This window comes from Struthio camelus, chromosome 2 (assembly GCF_040807025.1).
Source record: "Struthio camelus isolate bStrCam1 chromosome 2, bStrCam1.hap1, whole genome shotgun sequence".
Classification (NCBI taxonomy): Eukaryota; Metazoa; Chordata; class Aves; order Struthioniformes; family Struthionidae; genus Struthio; species Struthio camelus.
In genome coordinates this window covers 160,134,194-160,146,231 of record NC_090943.1, presented here as the reverse complement: position 1 = coordinate 160,146,231, position 12,038 = coordinate 160,134,194, and the positions used below count along the sequence as shown (strand labels likewise).

General features: G+C 43.5%; 1 protein-coding gene across 3 annotated transcripts in view; it reads left to right on the top strand.

Moving 5' to 3' along the window:
* The first annotated feature begins 160 nt into the window (after positions 1–160).
* ZHX1 (zinc fingers and homeoboxes 1) overlaps positions 161–12,038 on the top strand; it is a 28,485-nt gene continuing 16,607 nt past the window's right edge. For all 3 annotated transcript variants that reach the window (XR_011139312.1, XR_011139311.1, XM_068933210.1), the window contains exons 1-2: positions 161–336; positions 614–723. The gene's annotated coding sequence lies outside the window, so the exon portion shown is untranslated. The remainder of the gene's footprint in view (positions 337–613; positions 724–12,038) is intronic.

The window sequence follows — 12,038 nt, the reverse complement described above, 5'->3', positions numbered from 1 at the left end:
CCTCACGGGCGGGGCGGCGGAGCGGCTCCGCCCCCGCTCCCTGTGAGGGAGGCTGAGGCTCCGGCCGCCGCTGCCCGGCCTCCCCGCGCAGCCCGGGGGCAGCGAGGCGCCGGGAGGATGCGAGTGGGCGCCGCGGGCCGCGGCGAGGCGAGGCGAGGGCCCGGGCGGCCGGCGGCGGCGGCGCTGGGAGTTCGCGGCTCGCTCGCCGCCCCCCCGCCGCCAAAGAAGTGCAGTAGTTTGTGAAACGCAAGATGGCGGCGCGGCCGTGAGGGGAGGCGGCCGGCGGGCGGCGGAGGCGCCGGCGGCGGGGGCGAGGAGGCAGCGCGGCGCCGCCAGGTAGGGGCCGGCCCCTCCGGCGGGGGCGAGCGGGCGGCGGGAGGCCAGCGGGCGCCCCGCGGCAGGCGGCGCCCTCCCGCCCGCCGCCGCCGCCGCCGCCGCAGCAGCAGCCGGCGGGCGCGGGCCAGGTGCGCCCCGCGGGGGCGGCCGCCGCCCCACCGCCGCCGCCGCCCGCCCGCCCGTTGCGCTGCCCGCGGCGGCTCCGCGGGCGAAGTTTTGGGGAAGGCGGCGCGGAGGCGCCGGGCGCGGCCTGACGCTCCGCTCTCCCCCGCCGCAGGATGCGCAGCGCCGGCGATCGGGAGCCACTTCGGTAAACGGCGCGACGGAGGCGGCCCTGGATCCCCGGGAGGACTCGGGATATCCGCAACAGCGAGCGCTCCCGGGCAGGTACTTCATTTTTTGCTTTCCTGCTTTCCCCGTGCTTCATGTTTTGAGCCGCTTTGCTTTTCTTGGGGGTTTAAATAGCCGAGGGACCAAGGGGCTCGCTTTGCACCGGGCGCCGGTGAAAGCGGAAAGGCCGGGGTGCGGATGGGTCTGCCAGCTGGAAGAGGTGCCGCTCGGTTGTTTTTTTGTTTTGTTTTGTTTTTTTTAAATAGAGATGAGCAGAGAGCGTGTTGGGAACGTCAAAAGTGCGTATGGAAGTGGATTTCGTTATGGAACTTGTGACATGGACACTGATGTTTTGTTAAAGTTAGAGACGGGAATTTTTAGAAGCTGCCCTGTTGGTTTTGACCAGCAGTCGTCTTGTTTGGTTTTGTTCAGAAGGATTTCGCACGCAAAAAAAAAAAAAAAAAAAAAAAAAAAAGAAGCTTTGGGGCTCGCGTAGAGACAGAAAAGAGCCCGTTCCAGCTGCTTAAAACAACCCGTACGACGCAAACTGTAGGGCTGCCCTAAGCAAAGACCTCTTTGAACGAGCACGCACCGTCAGGAAACCCTCCCGTCACTGCGTTGAGACGTGGTCAGGGAGGCAGCGCGTTTCAGCTGTGAGGTTCCACAAATTCCTCTCAGCTGATGAGAAATAGATGCTATGTTTTATAGCGGAAACGATCTGCCGTTAACTTTCAGGTCCTGGCACTTGCTCTGTCTTTGCTAGACTGACAAGCCCTCTGCTCTCCCCTTTTGGTTAGCATAGGCGTCTGCTGCGATTGTCCTAAACTTGCCTTTGTTAAGCATAACGGTTTGAGGCAGCGCTCTTCCTTGCAAGGCCTGCTTTCCTACTCTCTTAATGGTTCTTAGGAGTTTTCCTGGATTCTGTCCTTTCTGACAACACCCTTGATGACCTGTGCGTGCTTCAGCCTCATCAAGTGCTCTGGCGTCTAGCCTTGACTGCTGTCACTTACCGTTCTTAGTTACTGTTGGAATAGAGAATATTTATCACTGCCTATGAATAGGTCGTTGGAGACTTCTAAAGCTGTTTGTTGAACATCTCTGCCTTTTGTGGATTTCTCGGTACTGAAGCATCACTAACAAATAATGGACTTTGTACTATGTCTGGGGTTTCTCTTTGTTCCTAATGTACTGAAAAGACGGTTTCCTTGCATCTTTTGCTTCATTTAACCATGTGTATCTTTCGACTTAAGCTTATTACTGCCTCTGAACTTTGCCACTTAGTTCTCCCCTTTCTCCCATTTGTTACGTGTAGTGTGAAAGAGAGGGTTACAGTTTGATTCAATTTTTTGTCTAGTTATGTTTAACCTTTGCGGCCGTTTTGTTTGGGAGATGAGTTCTTTGGAATTTAGAGAGGTCATATTTGAAAAATTATCAGTCTTATCAAGTCAGATTCTCTCTTTTAGCTTGAGTTCAGAATTTTTTTCCAGCTATATGAAGCTGGTCCTTTTAAAGCACCAAGTACTTACAAGCTGGTTTTTCATTCTGTTTGCACACAGTAAGTGTAATCAAATCATGCTCACTTGTAGCTAAGCTATGGCTCGTCTTTGTTTTGGTGTTCATTTGTTCTTTACCTGTCAAACTGAGGTCTAATGTAGAATTCCCCTGTGTCAGATGCAGCATTTTAATTTTATGAAATTATCTTCTCTAATTTTCTGAAAGCCTGAGCCTCTTTCAAAATTGACAGACTGATTCCTCTCCCCTTAAATTTCAGTCCTATGTGATAACAGTTTTGGGGTTGTGATGGTGGGGGCGGTTCTTAACGTTGTTAAGCGGGGTGCATGAGGCCCTGGGCGTTCTGATCTCTTCCGTAAATTAACGGTCAGTATTCCCTCTCCTTCTTGTGCTTTATATGTGAGGCCACTGATCCATAGAAGTCCAAGATGGTTTGCCCTGAGTTGTCAGTGACTTGTAAACAAGCGATGCCATGTTCGGTGTAGTACCGTTTCCCCTTTTTCTTTTGTTCATTTGATATTTCCTAAATAGGCAGCAATATTGGTTTTTGGCATTCTGGTCATGTGTATCTCCCCTCTATGTGTCAGTAATATCAACTTGGTTGAATATATGCCCATAAGAATTCAATTTTTTTTTTATTATTTAGGTTTCTGATATTGGCAAATTAGCTATTAAAGATGCTTCTTTCTTCAAGCCACTAAAAGGATGTGATTACTTCTGTTTTCAGTATCTTTATTATGTTGCTGACTACTCATTTATTCCACTTTTTGTTCCCTCTCTCTCTCTCTTTTTTTTTTTTTTTGGTGCTTCTAACTTTGCACCTTCTCAAGCATCTAAACCACTTTGCTGCATAAACATTTGTTTATTTTCCTGTGGAGATGAAAGCCACCCAAAGTGATACAGTTTCTTATCCTGTACCAACCAGATGACATTTCATAATTCTGTGCCTTGCATCACTTTAACTGATGTTTCCCTTCCAGTTCTGTTTCTTTCAGTCATGCCACTGGGAGGAAGTTGGGAAAGTCCTCTTGGGTCTTTCTCCTTTGTATCCTTCAGAGTTCGGTGAACTGTAACATATTCTCTAAAACAAATGTCGCTACTACCAGTGATTCCTTTCTGTCCAGCTTCAGAGATCAGTCCGAACTGGAGAGAAGTCTGCTGTCTTTGCTTTTGGCAAGATATGTGCTGCTCTCTTATCCTTAACGTCTTTGAGAACGTAGTAACTGTAAAGTAGATGGAGTTCAGTGGGAAGAAAAAGGTATGATCCTAAGGGGCAGGAACAAGAATGTAGAGTAAAGCGTTTGCTATATTGTTAAAAGCACAAACATGGCAGGATCGTGCTAAAGCACATGAACTAGAAAACTGCGGACCAGTAGAAGAGGAATGGATGTGGCTAGATGAGAGAACGTTTAGGAGAAAAACCTAAAGAGCTTTGAATCAACTTTGCACTCTTTAAATGATATTGAAGATAGCAAAGAGTGCTAACATCCCCTGAAAGCTTGATTTCTGCTAGAACGCTAACACTTTCAGGATTTCTTAGTCAGTTTTTTACCTCATAGACTATTCTTATCTATTTAGCCTTTGAATTGAAACGTACATAAGATTGAGAACAGGTCAAAAAGAGCTCAATACGTTCAAACCCCAAGGAATAGGATTCAGGTTTTGTTTCGAACCCTTCGAGAAAGTGTATTTGTTTTCTTAGGTTCACATTGTGCAACTTGGCCTTCCCCAGTGGCGTTTGGCAATCTACTGCTCACCTTCCTTACCCATTGGTCTCGGTAGGAGTTGAAGGAATTTAACGTGTTGCCAGTGGGACCCGCAATTTGAAGTCACTGCTCAAACAAGCCTTGAAGCTGGCAGTTTTGTTTGAACAGTGGGCAGACAGAGCTGTGCAATGAAGCATGCGTAACACCAGCCCTCGCTCTTTGGCAAAGCCAGCATCGTTCTGTGAGCATCACGAACGCCAAATTCACCCCACCAGACAGAAGGGTAGGAGCGAGCTTTTGAACTTCCTCATGATTACGGTTAAAGTTCCGCACGTTCAGCATGCTGAATCTTCAAAGCATCTGATGAGCCACATATAATTAGACAGAAAATAACTATCAGCTTATAACAAATGCCATGAATTAGGCACATGTTTTGTATAGGTTTTAAGGCTTGAGTCCTTGTTTATAGGTTAGGAGAGCGATTATTTCAGTGTTGTCTAGCCTTGCAAAGATGCTAAGAGCTTCATGGATACCGACATGCGTTTGTGTAGTCCCAGGCAGTGTTGGCAGAGGTGTGTGAGCTTGGGTATCAGAAGCAGTATAGTCACGGTAGCGTGGCCTTCTTCCTGGAGCAGCCGACTTCCCTGAAATGAATGTTTGTTTGCCTAATCAGAACACAGTGCTAATGCAACTGTATTCCTCCCTGTTGTAAATATGTACCCGGTGGAAAGATATTCTCAAGATACTCAAAGAAAGATACCTCAAAAATACTGCTGAATTTAAAACCCTGCTCCTGGGTCTGTGTGTGGGCATAAGGATCTGTCTGTTTTGCTAATCGGAACAAAATGGGGTCTAGAAATGTTATATGTCATAAAAAGAATGAAGGGAGAACAACTGAGAAGGGGTGAGGAAGGAGCAATTATTAATGCAGGGGGTGTACTAAGAAGACTTGTATTTAAGCGTTACAGCTGTGTGCTTCTTCAAAAAATCCAGATACCTGGTTAATCCTTAGAATAGTTTCAAAGTAGGGAAGTACTGACTTTTTAAGTACAGGTTGGTTGCCTTCAGCAACATCAGTTGAAGTTGAGGATGCTCTGCACATCAGAGTTGTATCAGGAGTCGTTAGGGACCTGGCAGCAGTAGCAAAGTGAGCTAGATGAAGCAAGCATGAGAACTCGGGAGTTTCTGTTTCTCAGTAGGATTCTCAGCATGATGAAACACATTTGTAGCTTGGGTGGAATTTTTGGAGCATTGAGCACTGCACTATATCCAGCCTGGTTTGCAGTGTTGAATATTTATGGCTCTCTGTCCTGCAAACTTCTCAGTGAAGATCTGGATTGCAAAAGAGGTTCACCATTCTTCTCAATATGTCTTACCTAAATTTGTTGGAGGATTCTGTTGGTGAGTAAAGAATTAATTTTTTAATTTGGCTAACAGGAGTAATTTAAGAGGGAAGGAGACTTTGTTTTCTGTGAGAAGACCAAAGCTTTGGGAGTTTTATCTTGCAGTGCACAAACATTCATTTTAAATCTGAGTCTTTTAATTCTCTGGTTCTTGGATTCCTCCAGGGGAAAAAAAGGCCTGGTTAATATTAGTTGTTTGTTTCTTTTGGGGAAAGGAGGGGACGAGTGAGGAAAAAGGACTAATACTGAAGTAAAATAAACCTACTCCACACATACTGAACAAACAGATATGTATGCAAATCCTTAGAAATAATATATATTTATCTTTGTGTGTATAATGTTTAAATAGTTAGAGAGAAGTTTTACGTTATTGAATACGCTAAAATTTTACTTTAGAAATCCTTGCTTTAAAGCTTCCCGGTATATTAGTATTAGCTTGCATGATGACAGTGCAAACACGATGGCCAGACAGTATGCTCACACGTTCTCACTGACCCAGAGCAAGCAACTCTTCTACCGCAGTTGTAGCCCAGATGCATATGGGCACGAGCTAGCTGAAGGGTGAAATTAGAGGAAATGCGGTTGTTACAGGAGTGAATGTCCTCTCTCTGGGTCTGAACTGCATGTAGCTATTATTGTGAATTACTGAACAGGAGAAATAGTGGTGCTTTTTGATTTTGGGAGAAGAGTCCTCTTCTTTACCAGGCAGTGCTTAAGTCTGGATGCTGCAGCGTTGACCGTGGAGAGCAGCCCCAGCTGAGTGTGAAAGCCGGCAGGAGGTTTGGGATCGAAGCTCGCTTTACGCAGGAATAGCTTCTCTGCGCTACTTTGTGTGGAAAGATTCAGTCGTTTCCACCCAAAATGATGAAATAAAAAGCTCAGTCAGCCATTTCATTTTGGGATACCCCGCCCTCCAAAACAAATATTAAAAAAGAAAACGTAGGCTCTGGTCCATGCATATCCCAGTAATTTCCACTGGAGAAGTTGATGCTTCTAATTAGGATCTCGAGAGGCCATGTTTTGCAAAATGCACGTATTTTATTTAATTTCAGCAGAGGAAGTTACAAGATTTATTAAATCCCTTTTGATGTTTTATTTAACCCAATAACTGCTTGGGAAGGAAAGGGTCTATTTTAGTTTACCTTTGTCCTGGATTCAATTTTAATATCTAATGTTTAAATGAAGTGTGGAGAGGTGATCTTTATTCTTAATGATTCATGCTGCCTCAAAGCACAGTGGTTTCTAGTTGTGTGCTGCCTTTCCCACTGGGGGTTGCAAACAAAAGAACAATAATTTCAGACTCCTCCTTCAGTTTCCAAGAGAACCTTAGCTGCTCAGGGATAGCTTTGAATTTAAAAAGCATTTTTCTCCCGAATTATGTATTGATTGCGCACAAAATAGCAGTGCCGTAATATGCAGTTTAAAACAAATGCATGATGGTGTTCATTTGCTTTTAATGCTGCTTTTTTTTTTTTTCCAGCAGAAAACAAAAAGTAGATTCTGTTCCCATAAACAGGTCTTGCAAAATCTTTGCAAACATTTATTAGTCTAGACACAGAATATTCTCACCCGGCCTCAGCTTGATGATGGCAGGAAAAAAAAAAAAGGCAAGCTAATATTGTACTTGGCTGTCAAAAACGAAAAAAAAAAAAATAAAGGGAGGGGGAAGGGGAGGGGGGAGAGGGGGTGAAAAACCCTTGCCCCAGGCTAGCGAACCAGTAACATTTTGCAGAGGCTGCCTACAACAACAGATGCATCTTATTCACATGGGCTTTCCAGGCCTGCCTATTCTCTTCTGCTAAACTTGGACACTCTCATAAACATTCTCGTTGAGTACCACACCCTCGTCTTATCCTGGACTGCTTTAATTTGGTCGTTTTAATAACGACACTAGACTTGTTAGTCTTGCCTCTCTTTACCAATCTTTCTGTTCCCTTTTTGCCCTCCAAAAATCATTTGACTAATGCAGTAATTTGCAAACATTTTGAATAGATGTGAGCTGGAGTAAGTGATAGAAATCAAAGCGTTTTAAAATAGGGGGTTTAATCACAGCTTAAATCTGCAAGTAGGGAACCTTGATTTAAATGCTTTATTTTAATCTTAATTTGCATTTGTGGTTTTGATAACTCTCATAAATAGCACTGATTTTCATTGTTTGACATCATGGTAGTTTGCTGAGTTTTGTTTACTAAAAGGGATAAATGATATCTGTGCATGTTTTTCAGTCCTTTGTCTTAACATATGCTTGCTCGGACTATTAATTTTTACGTTTTGTCATTTTCGTATCAAATGGTAAATTATGCAAATCTTATCTCTCAGATAATGATTAGTTCCTGTTACTCACAATTTATATCAGACAGCTTTTGGAAATTAAAATTTAATTAAAAATTCCTCTAAACAGCATGGCATGGCTGTATTATTAAACTGCTGTAAATATGTAGAATACCTAAGAATACATTTATGCAAGCATAGCTTTGTGTTTGAAAGCCTACTGATTTATAAGACAAAATATGATACTTATTGCTACTTACTAAACTGGTCATTTCTATGATAACGTATCCATGTCCATTAAGATTTTTAGGCCTGGTAAAGCTTGTGCTCAAGTCTGAACAGAGATCTGAAATAGAAAACAAACTGCCCTGCTTTTTCAACTTCGAGGGAGACCAGTCTTCTTTCATTCAGAAGATCACCTGTACCATCACTCAGCGCAGCTGTCTGCAAAGTGAATGCCGTCTTGACTAGGATGCTAGTCATTGGCTGCCGTTGATTCAGTCTTTTGACTAAGAATTTTACCTTTAATTAAGGTGACTTGTTTCTAAATGAAAAATGTATATGAATCACAACGGTGCTTTTTTAATACTGTTTTTTTTTCCTCGTTACTCTTATCCCATTTATGAAAACGTGTGTGTTTACAGTGAGAACAGTACTTCAGCTATTCAAAACCACTAATCGGTGCTCTGAATGAGTAACTGTTTTAATGTTGATAAATTAGGTATTACTCATAGGAAGGAATATGTTTAGTATATACTTGAAATGTTAATATCAATTAAAATTCACAAAGCGTTTCTGATTTAAACTGATTTTGATTTTTTTTTTCCCTGTTCTAGATAATAGGATGTTTAAGTATAAAACTGAATCTTGTCGTCTTACCCCTCATTCTGATGCCATATTGTTTTGTGCTGTGTATTTTTCTTTTATTGTGGAGGCTTTTAAGTTGCTTCTTAAATGTGTTTTTAAATACGTAGTGTTTTTAGTTACAGAATTCTAGTGTCCATTCTCATTCAAATCAGTAAGAACATGATTTTGACCCTAGGCTACTTATGTGATTTAAACTACCTGTATATTTTAAAACAGAACTAATTGGCACTAAATTTAAACAATAAATTAAAAAATCCAAAAGGCCCCACAGCTCTTCATCTTAATGGCAGTGTTTTAGTTAACTAGTTAATTTTTGCTTAAACCGTGTTGTACTAATTTTCCAGGATGATGCTAGTACATCAGAGACGAAAAGGGAAACTGAGTAGTCTCTTTTTTGTAATCTTCTTTACTTCCCTGCGAGGACTGAGAATCAGGGGTCTATATTTCTCTTGAAAGAGTTGCTCACATGCCTAACATCTTTAGGTTAACAAGGCAAAAGATGCAGCCCCCTCTGTTAGTTAGGTAGTGGTTGCCAGACTGGAGGTTGTGATCTAAGCAGTTAAAGTGGAGCGGGGAGGGGTCATATTCATGGTGGAAATTAAGTCACAGAAGTGGGATTCACTCTCCACATTTGGGGCAGAGCCTGGCAGCGGTATCAGCTCAGGCTTTGATCTCACAGTTCATCCAAGCTGATCCGTAGGTCAGCCTCTGTGAAATGCCATGGTCCTGCCCTCCCTTTCTCTCAGCCTTCCTTCCCTTGTCCTGGCGTTAGTGTTAGTGTTGTAGCCAAGTGATAAAAGCGGGGCAAAGAAATAAGCCAGTGGAAGACTTTCTTATTTTTGCTGGGTTACTTTTCTGCTGTACTGAAGGCCTGCATTTAGATCAGCTTAGAACAGCTGTGGGACAGCACCCGCCTGTCGCTTGGCTCTTAGTCCGGCAACACTTGTGAAGTAAAACGTATTAAACGTGTTAAGTGTAAACCTCCTGCTCACTGTGCAATGGGCTGAGAAACTTGTTCTGGTCTGTTAGCTCTTTAAGACTCTTTATTGCTCGATTGTAACTTGAGCACACAGTCATCTCTCGGTGACTTCCAAATGAGACCGACCCTACTTCCAGATTCAGCTATTTATTCCACATCTTATACTGGGAATGCTGTATGTTCCCCTGTCTTTTACCTCGTCACTGGCCCAATTGGCAGTAAGCAGTGTTTATCCACATTGTGAATGCATGATGGTGGGGAAAAGAGGGGGATCGGTCTTTGTCACACAAAGAATAGCATGTTGTCTCCCACAGAAATCAGCAGGAGGACCTACGAAGTAAAGTGCAGGGCTCAGCAGGAGGGTGGAGTCAAATCGCTGTTGCAAATAAAAATGCTTTGCTTTTGGCAAAGGTTAACTTGGTGCACAGTGGTATTTTAGTAGGTAGTTAAGACCCGCAGAGTGTGTTTTATGCAGGCAGCTTGGTCTGCCTTCTTTCCTTCTCGTTATGAGTTGAAACATCCAAAAATCCTAGAAAAAAATTATAGAGTGGAAGGGGCTTCCGGAGATCATCTGGTCCATCTTTCTGCTTGAAGCCCAGTTACCTTTGAAGCTACGATTGCTCAGGGCTTTGTTCAGACAAGTTTTGAGAACTTCCAAGGATGGAAATTCCTTAAAAATTCCAAGCGGATCTCCACAACCTGTCTGGGCAGCCAGTGTCAGTCCCTAGCCAGTGCTGAGATGCTGTGACTCTACCGTCACTGTGGCCCAAAAATGAGGTTCGTTGTAAGGGAGCGTGGAATGTTAGAGCATCTGCTTTGTTACTTACAACATCCCTAAACGTTCATCTGTAGCGTGCCAAAAATACGTCGGTATTGCAGCAGGGTGCAGACGAGCCTGAACTAGCTTGACAAGCTCACTTTGGTCCTGGCAGTAGTTTTGGGCTGCACTGGGAATACATACACTTAATGTAAGTGACTGAATGTTCTGAATATGGAGAGGGAAACTTAACCGTTGTGCTTGTGTGGTGAAAAGTGCTGCTACGTGAACAGTGTTGGTTGGATCAGGTCAGAGGATTATGCCCTAAGAAGTTCTGTAATATGCTCTGTACTTGCAAGCACAGACAAAAAATACATCCACATCTCTCCGATATGGAGGAGTCTGTCAGACTAGGTGACATCTTGTTCTTGTCCATCTTTGTGATATGACTTAGAGTTTTAAAGCTGTTATATAACGCTAAACATACTCTGGAGTCACGTAGAATTATTTTCTTAAATACCAGCTCACATTTTTGGCTTCCCAAAAGGTGGAGAAGCAAATCATGTGGCAAAGAAAATAAAGGGCTTTCTGTGCAGTTTGTGCTCTTTGACCTTCTCAAAGCCACTTCCTCAGAAAGCGGTGGCAGACCTAAGAGGCTGGAGGAGGCTTTAAGGAAGACTTGGGATGGGAAGCGGGGTGGGTTTGAGTCTTGCAGACCATGTTTTGAGGAAGCATGTTTTGAGCAGAAGCCCACAGTGGTCTAGGTGTTGGAAGAGGCTCTGAGGAACAAGTTGCAGCTTTGATAATCTTCCTTCAAGCATCAGTCTTCACCTCGATGAGTGTTAAACAAATCTAAACAATAGAATCATAATTTTTTTCTTTTGAAGTGACACTCTAAGGACTTAATTTTTTCCCATTTGTGAAACACTGGCTTATACAAACACTGGCTTTATATATTTATGTCAAGTGTTTTGGGGTCCTTTACAAGTTTCTTAAATCATGGGTCTGTATCCTGACTTATTTTTAAGTGTCTGTGTGTACATGTGGAGTGTGTAGCAGTGCGTATTAGTGTCACCTGGTAAATCCATTGTAAGTCCTTATTTTCACTTTCTTACAGTCTTTTAGATGAAAATTTCTTGCACGTTGTTTCTGTCTGAAGGCTAATTTTGTTCTGTTTCTTGAATTTTGACGAAACATTCAGCTGTTTCAAAAGCAAAATTAGTAGAGTGTGAAGGGAGGCAAAGAAGGGAAGCGAGACAGGCAGCCTCAGTGTAAAAGCCATGTTATCTTTCTTTTTCTGAACAACTCTGTACCTCAGGAATTTGACATGGGAACTTGAAATTTGGCAAGGATCTAGCCCTGCAGTCTGAGAAATGTTGTTCTCTGTCATTTTAAGGGGGAAGAAAAAAAAAAAAAGGCAGAATTATGAGCTACAATGTACCACCCCACCTTTTGGTGTGCAAGGAAGAATTTGCAGGATATTTTGTTGCCGTCTCTCCGTCATGCTTTTCTGCCTGTCATGTACGCTTGCAGGGTGCTTTAAACCACCTATATTTAATCGATCCTCCTCCACTGCTTGCCTAGGTTATTATATTGGTAGTAACGTAGCATTTGAACTACTGCTGCTGCTTCTGCTCTTGCGAACACCACTGGCCAAGCAGGAGGTGTGACAGCCTGGGGAGCCGGTAAGCCCTGAGCTCTGGTCCCGCTTGTTTGAAGGGAAGAGAGTTCCCAGTGCTGCTATTGAGAAGATTTCGTATTGCTACGGTGACAGGCAAATAGCCTATCTGAAATCTGGTTTCCAGTGTGATGAGGGCACGTATCATTAGTCGCGTTCAGTGGAGGAGGGGGACGGTCTGTGCTGCGCTGCGTCACCT